The 11,353-nt window shown below is 42.7% G+C and overlaps 1 protein-coding gene across 2 annotated transcripts in view; it reads right to left on the bottom strand.

Moving 5' to 3' along the window:
- Positions 1-257: 257 nt before the first annotated feature.
- LOC132206949 (histone H1-like) overlaps positions 258-11,353 on the bottom strand; it is a 31,279-nt gene continuing 20,183 nt past the window's right edge. The window contains exons 5-6 of one of the 2 annotated variants that reach the window (XM_059642059.1): positions 6,271-8,323; positions 258-5,494 (exon numbers count right to left, since the gene is read on the bottom strand). The gene's annotated coding sequence lies outside the window, so the exon portion shown is untranslated. The remainder of the gene's footprint in view (positions 5,495-6,270; positions 8,324-11,353) is intronic. The other variant, XM_059642058.1, reaches the window with a different exon arrangement.

The raw sequence follows: 11,353 nt of genomic DNA, 5'->3' as shown, positions 1-11,353 counted from the left end.
TAACCAAGAGAATCACAGTGGTCAGAATGCACATTGAAGTGCTGTCAAAAATTTTTGCAGTTAGAAATGTTCCCTCTTATCAGTGTGTCGGTTTCAAGAGAAAAATGCTTTTGCTCCATTAATGAGTGAAAATTAACCTTCAAGTGGAGGTAGCAAGGGGGAAATGGTTATCCAATTTTATGCGTGGTGGCCCTACTGCCACTGACAAAAACATTCAGGCAATTAATTGACACAGAGAAAGAACAACCTACCGAGAATTATGGGACTACATTATATGCTCATGCAAATAGGCATTTTGTGGGGTGGGGAGGAGGGGGGCGGGGAAAATTAACATGGTGAGGATCTTGTACCATCAGCGTTTATCAAATATCTCAGAGTGCAGTCTTCATCGAGTTGTGCTAATCAGATAGATGGAAGTCGGAACATTAGAAGTGAAGGACGACCCAGGGAAGAGTTATCTCACTGGACAACAATGAGAACATAAGATACAGGAATGGAATTGGGATTGTTTGGCACATCCAGTCCCCTCCATTAATCGATCATGGCTGATATGTTTCTCTATTCCATTAGTCTACCTTCTCTCAGTAAGGCCTGAATTAATTTCTGGTGTGAAAATTAACCGAAGTTACCTTTACTTTAAAAGAAATCTCACAGATAATCAAACAACGAAACATTTAATTCAACTTTTATTGCACAGAGCAAACGAAATAAGACCTCTCAAGTCAGCATGTTAAGCCTAACCACGCAATTTGGCTCTGATGAAATTGCTTGAAAAATCACTAGTGTTAGCCTCTGACTGTGCCTCCCGTTAGGCGCTTAGCCAGTGTTGTTCTCTGAAACCCGCAACTGAAGAATCCTGAAGTTGAATTCTAAAACAAGATTCTGACCTCAGAGTTTATGGTGTGAAATTTTATGGTTTATAGTCATGATCCCTTCAAATCTTCCATCCACTTTTCTGATGTCTCCAGATGAGACATCAAGTCTTGCACCTGCATTCATGTCAGAAGTCGTTCCCCTGATTTATTTTACATTAGGCATGAAGTGTGTGTTTGAAGCACAGGTTTTTTTTGCTGAAATTAACCCCTTTACCTCAGGACTTTCCTTCTACAGATTTTTTTTAAACTTTCTGTCACGAGGCAGCATGGTATCAAAACAAGGAAGGGTCAACAGACCCAAAAATGTTCATTTATTTTTCCTTTACAGATGTTGCCAGATCTGCTGAGGTTTTCCAGCAACTTTGTTTTTGTTCTGTTATTAAGTATTATCCCCTCTCTCCCAGCAAACAGCATGCCTACGCTAATCACAGAAATAGCCACTTGTTTTCAACGCCTGTACAACACTTTGTCCCTTTCCCTTAATTCTTTTGAAAAAAAACAGCACAGAGGATGGGTTCCATCATCAGGCACCCTTCATTTACCAGAGCACACTTTCGGCCAGCCCAGAGACGATTCTCGAGATTCTAATCTTCTGGTTATTTTGACCAGCCAATGCCCTCCTGATTGGGCAAGGTCAATAACCCCTCACGACCTTTGTCAGTCAAGTCGTCAGCCTAGTCCCAGTCATGACAGGTTTACCTTGAAAAGAGTTGCTTTAGAAATTTACCACAATCTGTCTTTAATTTGGCTGTGTATTAAGAAATTTCACATTACTGAGACAATTAACTTCAATTCTATTGCATATAGCAACAAAGTTGAGACGACTGAAGTCACCAAGTTAGGCCTCACAACCCAATGTGGCTCTGAACTAATTCATAGTGAATCTTCGCTCTGATTCCAACCAACAGTGTCTGTCTCTTGGTGCCCATTGATAGATGCTTGCAAAGTGTTGTTCTCCAGAGTTCTGCTGTCAAAGAGTTCATACAGATTTCTGTCCTTCAGGTCGATGGAGGTATACCATGGATGGTCATGTTAAATATTTTGTTCAAACTATTAATTACTATTTCAGCCTTCTCAAGTCTGCAATTTACTACCTCATCAGATGAAATGCCCCATCTCCTTTACACTTTTATTTATTTGTAGTATATATGCATTATTTATTCATGACCCATCCCAAGCTGCCCTTACTTAGTAACGTGGTGGTGAGCTATCTTCTTGAGCAGCTGCTCTCCCAATGGCATTGGGAAGGGCATTCCAGGATTCTGATGCAGGGAACGTGAAGGATCAGTGAAATATTTCCACGTCAGGATGCGGAGTGTCTTGATGAGGAACTTGAAGATGGTGGTGTTCGATTGCATTTGATGCCCTTGTCCCACAAATTTGAAACTGGTCATGGGTTTAGAATATGCTGGCTGAGGATCTTTGGTGAATTTCTGAAGTGCATCTTGTAGATGGTATTCAGTGCTGTGAGTCAGTGTTGGTGGGGGAGGGCGGGGCTGCATGTGGCTGTCGTGCCACTTCAGCAGAAGCTTTGCCCTGAGTGCCGTTGGAGCTGCACCCAGAAAAGAGAAGGGTTCCCCATCTGACTCCTGACTTGTGCATTGCAGGTGATGGAGAGGGATTGAGGAGTCAGGAGGTGATTTCATTGTCACAGTATTCCAAACCTCCCACATGATCATGTGGCCATCCTATTTATATGGCGATTCCCGTTCAGTTTCTGTTCAATGGTGAACACAAGGTGTCAATAATAGATGATTCAGTGATAGTAGCACCGTTGAATCTCAATGAGTGATACTGAAATATTCACTTATTGATGATCGTCATTGCTTATCATTTGTGTTGTGTGAACATATAATTGCCACTTGTCAGCCCAAGCCTGGATATGACCCAAACCAGGCCACATTCAGAATAAGACTGTGTTTTGAAGTCACAGATTCTTGCAAGTAACTCCTTATTTTTTGCTTCAGGGCAACCATTTGTTCTTGTTGCATAAGGTTAGCAGTCAGTGTGAAATGTGAGGAGGATGTTGTGAGAATACAGGGTGACTTGGACAGACTAGGTTAGTGGATGGATACATGGCAGATGCAGTTTAATGTGGATAAATGTGTGGTTATACACTTTGGCGGCAAGAACAGGAAGGCAGATTACTGTCTCAATGGAGTCAAGTTAGGTAAAGGGGAAGCACAACAAGATCTAGTTGTTCTTGAACATCAGTCAATGAAAACAAGCATGCAGGTACAGCAGGTAGTGCAAAAGGCTAACAGCATGCTGGCCTTCCTCACAAGAGGAATTGAGTATAGGAGCAAAGAGGTCCTTCTGCAGCTGTACAGGGCCGTGGTGAAACTCACCTGGAGTATTGTGAGCAGTTTTGGTCTCTCAATTTGAGGAAGGACATTCTTGCTATTGAGGGAGTGCAGCATAGGTTCACAAGGTCAATTCCCGGAATGGGGGGACTATCATATTTTGAAAGATTGGAGCGACTGGGCTTGTATACTCATGAGTTTAGAAGGATGAGAGGGGATCTGATTGAGACATAAGATTATTAAGGGATTGGACACTGTGGAGGCAGGAAGCATATTTCCGCTGATGGGTGAGTCCAGGGCCAGAGGACACAGTTTAAAAATAAGGGGTAGGCCATTTAGAACAGAGTTGAGGAAAAACTTCTTCACTCAGAGAGTGGTGGATATATGGAATGCTCTGCCCCAGAAGGCAGTGGAGGCCAACTCTCTGGATGCTTTCAAGAAAGAGATAGATGGAGCTCTTAAAGATAGTGGAAACAAGGGTTATGGGGATAAGGCAGGGACAGAGTACTGATTGTGGATGATCAGCCATGATCATAATGAATGGTGGTGCTGGCTCGAAGGGCCCAATGGCCTACTCCAGCATCTATTGTCTATTATCAAGCAAGTGTCGAGGTAATTTTGCTCACATATCTTATGCTCATTATTTGCAAGGCATGATCATTATTCTCAAACCCCGGTGTAATTTCTTGCCTTTGTTCCTTTACAGGTTATTCCAGACAATTAGTTTGATCCATAAATACTTAATACATCTGATTTTTTTTTAATATTACAGACTCCACTATTTAAATATGATAAATAGATTTGAGTGTAACTGGCCATTTTCCAGCATTTTGGTTTCTTTGAGTTGATTTGCTACACTATGTACATTTTGAAAGTGCATCATTTCATTATCTGTTACTGATATACACTGACTAATGAATCGATGAATTAGAGAGAAGTGGTTAATAAATAAAGCACAAAAGTGGTAATCATGTACAAAGTAATAAACATGGTCAGAACGTAAACAGATTAATAATCATGTTAATAAAGACATTAAACAATTACTGTGATATAAGACAAATTCCTAGTTATAAAATTAACACTTCTGAACAGAACTAATTCCCATTTCAAGTGCTGCACGTGTTGCTGACGTCAATGATGAAATGTGACAGAAATACACATCAAATCCACAACACAAATGAGAAAAAAACAAGACCTTCCGACCGTGCATATATTACCTCCCCAATTCCAGATGTCATTGTCACCAAGAACGTTACTGCATTTTTTCGACAGATCTGTCCTGATTCACTATCAAAGTGAAATTTAACATGCAATCTGTCTGCCTGTGTGATAACCTCTTTTACTTCTTTCAAATATTCCTCTCACGTGGGGCTTCTGGACCTCAGTTTTGCGAATTGTGAGAAGACAGAATCATTTCTCTACCTAAGTAAGTGTCGACAGAAATCATTTTTTTTCCTGTTCTTCACCAATTCCATTACTCCTCGGCACACGGGCATTTGAGAGTCAATGCAAAATGTCGACTCAGTGATCGGACATGTTATGAAAACAATTATCCATTAACGTTATTGACATACATTATATTCCCTCACCTGTATATTCAACTCCACTTTCATTTTTCTCTCTCCGTTGATATGTGAAACTTCAAGGGTACAGTTAAATGTCTCATTAGCGCTGGAATCAAAACTACATTTGTTTGTCCAGTTGTGTACAGTGGTTCGGGACAAAGTAGTTTTATCAATCTATTGGGATTCTCTAATGGCTGTCCCTACAAAGTCTCCCCTTATTCTACTGCATAAGGAAATCTTCCTAACTCTCATACAGGTTGTACTTTGGATCACTCTAAAAAATTCCAGCTATTGTAATATTTACTGGTTTACCATCTATACACATCAAATGTACCCCTAACCTATTGTGTTCCTGCCAAAGCACGGATTTTCAGTCTTCGCTTTTGTTAATCGCCAGAAATCACATACATTTTATTTAATGTTCTGACCTGACCATAAACTTCAGTATGATCATTTAGTCCGTCTAATATCCCTGAAAAGTGTGAAGTTAATTGAATTAATTGATCACTTGTCGCACCGTTGTCCATCCTGTTCATGCAGGAACGGTGAACCATTGGAGCCGCACCCAGAAACGAGAAGGGTTCCCCACCTGACTCCTGATGTGTGTCTGCAGCATCTCCGATCAACATTCTGCATTCTCTGTTACTTTCTTTCTCTCTGATTGTGTAAACCTCTTCGTTGAACAATATCTTGATCAATTCGGTATAAATGTTAGGTAAACGTTCTGGACACCACGTTGGTAACTGAATACCTGAGAGATACAAAACCACCGGCACCGATTCGTGCTGAACTTTCCAAACAATAAAAAACATATAACAATAAAAACAATAAAACCCGCGCTTCAAATAGCCATCCCTCCTTCGGGTCCTTCTTTTTCTGACAGGGCACTCCACAGGGTTTTCAGGCTCTTCCCGTGTAATAATGAGCGTGATTTAAAACTCTGTGCAATTGGCAGCGAATTTGGACTTGATTTCCATTTTGCAAGTAAAATTAAAGCATGAGATTGTGGTGGCTGGGAGCGGGGCAGGGAGGCTTCTCCCAGCTCCTCAGATCTGAACGCATCAACGTTTGATGAGTTCTGGAATTAGACACCTCATTATATACACAAGTACACAGGCTACAACTGGCTCTGCTGAAGGACTGGCTGAATACTTTGGCTCCTGTGTCCCTCACAAGACTGAGAGCGTCACGTCCGTATTAATATTGTGAACGCCACCAAGCCACGGAGGCACATTTGCTGATGTGTGACACATTACGTCAAGTGCGGATCTTTGTGTTTATTTTCGAGTTCCCAGTATGAATTGCTGACCTGCTGTCAATGCCCCGCTGCAAACTACAGCAGCTCCCCACATCATGCATGTGTTCACCCGAACTAAAGGCCCACTCCCTGCCATGGACAGGACCAGTGTCATCTACAAGATCCCTTGCAGAGACAGCGAGAAACACCACATCAGACAAACAGGAAGGAAACTAAGAACAAGAGTGCATGAACACCAACTGGCTACAAAAGGCACGACCAGTACTCACTCATCTCAATCCACATGGACAAGGAGAACCACAACTTCGACTGGGACAACACCAAGATCCTGGGACAGGCCAGGCAGAGGCAAGCGCCAGAATTCCTGGAAGCATGGCACTCCACAAAGCAGGCTGTGAATAAACACACTGAACTCGATCCCACATGCATTCCACTACAGAAGAAACCTGGATGTGAGGCGATCCATCACAACAGACCCCAGAGTTTAAAAGCCAGGCAGGAAAACCGACACTTCATCAGAGGCTGCATTGAGGATGCTTCTTTCATTTCCTTTACACAAAAAAAATACTTCCTCTGCACGTCATGGAGCAGACACCTCAGCACCTCTTTCACAACCACCTCGTGAAGAGAAACCAAGCAGAAGAAATCACTCTTAAAAGCAAGTATTTTCATACATGTCTCTCTCTTGCGCTCTCTTTGGACTCTATCACCACCACTTCTCACCCCTCCCCTTCTCCACCATACCACCCCAAATCCAGTCTCCAGGATAAATACCATTTATTCCTGACTGCTGTCAGTTGTGATGAAGAGTCACCAGACTCGAAGCAGGAACTCTTTTCTTCCTACAGATGGTGCCAGACCTGCTCAGTTTCGAGGGTTTACTTTAATAATTTTGAAGACAATTCGTGCTGGATAATTCAGAGTTGATTTAGCCAGCAAATACACCAGAACAAAAAGCTGAGCTTTCTCCACTGCTACTGCGGGGTTTCTGTCTGACTCCCTGCACTCTCATCCAGACATTGTACTATCTCTGATTACAGACAGAATCCAAAGTGCAGGACCAAGCTTACGCTTCTGCCTCCTGGAACACAGTTGCCAGATAATCACCCCCTGATTGAGACATTGGCTATTACATCGTCACTGAGCTGCTGATTCTTGACCTGCAGGCATTTGACATGACCTTGTCAAACCAGGTATTTAGAAATATAATGCCATGAATTCAGCAAGCTGCTTCAGAAAAAGAGGGAGGCAGTGAGGAGGAGACAGGCTGATACACAGTGAGTCAGAGAGATAGACAGGGAGCAAAAATTTTAAAAAGATAGATGCAAGACAAAGACACACAGAGAGGCAGAGAGTAGGGAGACAAATGGTGAAAGAAACAGTGTGTGTGTGAGAGACAGAGGGAGAAACAAAGTGTGAGAGAAAGAGAGGGAGACAGGGATTGAGACAGAGAGAATGATGTGTCTGTGAGAGACAAACAGAGAGAGAGAGAGAGAGAGAAATGTGTGTGAGAGAGAGGGAGTCAGTGAGTGAGAAATAGGTAGTGTGAGAGAGACACCATGAGGAAGAAAGATTGTGAGACAGAGTGTGTTTGAGGCAGGGCGAGACAGAAAGAAAGAGTCAGAGAGACAGTGAGACAGACATGGAGAGGGAAAGAATGAGAGACAGAGAGACAAGGAGAGAGCAATAGTGAGAAAGATGGTGAGAGAGAGAGAGAGGAGAGCGATACTGTGAGAGACAGAAAGAGAGACAGCGAGTCAGACAGCAGACACAGAGAGACACAAAGAGGCGGAGACAAGGAGAGAGAGATTGACAGAGAAACATGACAGAGAGGGAGAAAGAGCAAGAGGAACGGTGACAGAGAGAAAGAGAGTTCAACACAGACAATGAGAGATACAGAAAGAGGGAGAATGACAGTGAGTGAGAGACACAGAGAGGAAATGAGCGAGAAGTAGGACAAAGAGTGAGACAGACGGAAAATGTGTGTGAGGTAGTCAGTAAATGAATGAGACAGAGAGGGGGAGGCACTGAGACAGAAAGAATGAGAGAGAGACAAGAGAGCAAGAAAGAGGGAGGGAGAGTGGGAGAGAGTCAGATGGAGAGAGGAAGTGAGCAAACCGAATGGAGAAAAACAGCCAGACAGAGGCACAAGAAAAATTCACTGACCTGAAACACCTTTTCTCTGAGCTAATTAATGACTCTGCCCTTGAGTCCTCAATTTATGTCACTCCCCATGTTGTCCTACTTGTCATTTGGCCTGACGTTTACATCTTGGCAAAACAATCTTCGTGGCCAAATGAAATACAGCATGTCCATCCGTCTCTGAGGTCAACAGGCAGAGAATGTAAAGTGTAAAGCAATATTCAATTGTATTTGCATGTACCTTTGCTTTGTGTCCATTTGATGACTAAACTCTGGTGGCTGGTTCCAGCCTGTCCTCAAGGTGAGACATTTATTCAGTATTCAACATTTCAAACATGTGTTTAATTACTTAAAATCTACTTTTTAAATGTGGTAAATAGTTTCATGTGCAATGCTAATGCCATCTGACAAAATACTGCTAAGTGGAACTCCCCACTGGAAGCGTATCCTTCCCTCATGAGATCAGCAATACCATGCACTTGACTGAAAGGCACAAACCATTTGAAATCTGGCAAGTGGACAACCTGACAGTGAAGCATTGCCTCACCACTGCTCCTGGTAACGCGACAGTCTGTGTGCTCTGTGCTTTGGATATCTTGCGTTTAATAGAAGATTTTAACAATTTCATCATTTGTAACAAATTAAATTCCAGTCATGAGCAGAAATCCAACAAAACCTAATCATGGAACATAGGGGAAGGTAAAGATTGTTGTCAGTCAAAGGAAAAGATGTGTGAAGCTGAATTTGGGAGTGAGGGGGGACACCTTATCCTGCAATGGGAATGAGCAGGTGATTTGAAAAACAGGTTACTTGAAAACAATTTGTAGAAGGCTGACATTACACTTCAGGCCTGGAGATTCGGAACACTTTTGAATTCAGTCAAGTGGAATGAACAATATTTTGTGTGAAGAGAGAAAACAGCACGAAATTAAACTAGGAAGAGACATAAAAGCTTTCCCCTGTATTCCATGATTAGATGTTCTCGGACTTTTGATCATGATTAGAACATAAATTTGTCACAAATGATAAAACAATTAAAACCCTCAATTTAAAAGCAAGCTGTGCAGACACAGACTGTCCCATTACCAGGGGCAGTGGTGAGGCAATGCTTCACTGTCTGGTTGTCCACTTCACAGATTTCAGGTGGAATGAGTCAAATCACATGACTGGTGATCTTATGAGGGAAGGACATTGCTTCAAGTAGAGAGATCAACATGAGAGCATTTATTCAGATGACATGCTTCTAACAGTTGCATTGTACGTGAAATTATTCTCCTTGATAAAAAAAAGTTGAGTTTTTTGAAAACGTGTTGAATTGTTGGATGCTGAAGTACTGTCTCACCTTGAGGAGAGTCTGGATCCAGCCGCCAGCAAATCGTCATCAAATTAGTCTGAAGCAAAGGAACATGCAAACGCAATCAAATGTTTTGTTTTGCACTTTGCATTCTATCCCTGTTGGTGTATGAGATGGATGGGCAAGCTGTGGTGAAAATCGTTTGGCCAAGAGGCTGTCCTGCAAGATGAACTTGCTTGGAGGATGGCAAATTTTGACAGTGTGAGGCAAGAACTTCCAAAATCTGGCAGTGTATATTTGCTGGTAACGGGACAGCTGGAAAATGGGAAGGCTTCAAAAGTGAGACAGTGAGAATCCAGAAACAGTATGTTGCCGTGAGGGTGAAGGGCAAGGATGGCAGGGATAGGGAATGTTGGATGACTGCAGAAATTGAGGCTTTTTCTGAAACAAAGAAGGATACATAGGTCAGGAATAGACAGCAGGGATCAAGTGAATCCCGAGGAGAGTATAAAGCCACCAGAACTATACGGAAGGAAGAAAGCAGGGGGGCACAAGGTGACATGGAATAGCTTTGGCAAATGAGAGTAAGGAGAATCCAAAGGGATTCTACAAGTACATAAGGATAATAAAGTAACGAGGGAGAGAATACAGCTCATTAAAGATCAACTTACGTGTGGAATCGCTGGGGGGGGGGGGGGGGTAAGTACGAAATGAGCAGTTTGCTTCAGTTTTTTATTGTGTAGAAGGATATGGAATCTAGAAATCTTGGAGAAATAAAGAGTGATATGTTCACATCATCAATGCCACAGAGTCTGGCTGAAGTTGTCTCACTATTGAAGAAACATGGTAAAGGAAAGCCAGGGATCTATAGAAGGAGTGAGCCTGACATCAGTGGTGGGCACGATGTTGGAGGAAACCCTGAGGGACATGATTTGGATGTATTTGGAAAGGCCAGGACTGATTCGGGTTGGTCAGTATGGCTTTGTGCATGGAAATCGCATCTCACTAGCTGGATTGAGTGTTTTGAAGAAGTAACAAAGAGGATTGATGAAGGCAGAGCAGTTGGTGTGATCTACCTGGAGTTCAGTAAGGCATTCGACAAGGTCCTGCATGGTAGACTGGTTAGTGAGGTGAGATGATGTGGAATATAGCAGGAACTAGCCATTTGGATACAGATCTGGCTTGAAGGTCAAAGACAGAGAGAGGTGGTGGAAGGATTCAATTCAGATGATTGGAGACCTGTGACCAGTGGTGCGCCACAGGGATTGGTGCTGGGTCCGCTCCTTTTCCTTGTTTGGATGTGAGCGTATGACATGAAAATGAGTCATGCATTGGACACAGAAACATAGAAAATAGGAGCAGGGGAAGACCGTTCAGCCCTTCAAACTCTGGGGTGTTTTAATTGTTTAAAAGCCAAAAGAAAGCTGGTGAGGATTCTAGACAGGAGAGAGGGAGAGAAAGACCCTCCTCCCAGATACTCAGTGAACTGGATTAAAATGGCCAAACTGTGTCTTGCTTATGTCATTCCCAAGTTATATTGTCCTACCCCACAAACATCGCACATTACTCTGACATGAACAAGTCTTCCAGGAGAGTTTCATATTTAGGATTTTCATTTTCTCTTCTGGGGGACTCCTGTCTGTCATAGCTGCAGGTTTGTGTGTTTATGTCAAATCCCAAGGTCCCAGTTACTCCCAGGCTTCAAACCCGTTATAAAATGACAAGGCCACAATCCAACAGGACCCTGTTAACCAGTGGCCCATAAAAAAAAACAAGCAGGGACTCACAAAAAGAACAAACCTCGGGGTAATAACCATAAACAGCTCACATGGCCACCATGGAGTGTTGTGTGTTGTACAGGCCTCAGGCCTCAGAGCTATGGCCCCCCCTCTTGGAGGATGCTCTTGTGCAAAGAT

Source organism: Stegostoma tigrinum, chromosome 44 (assembly GCF_030684315.1).
Source record: "Stegostoma tigrinum isolate sSteTig4 chromosome 44, sSteTig4.hap1, whole genome shotgun sequence".
Classification (NCBI taxonomy): domain Eukaryota; kingdom Metazoa; phylum Chordata; class Chondrichthyes; order Orectolobiformes; family Stegostomatidae; genus Stegostoma; species Stegostoma tigrinum.
The sequence above is the reverse complement of the archived record's forward strand: the minus strand, read 5'-3'. Positions and strand labels throughout refer to the sequence as shown.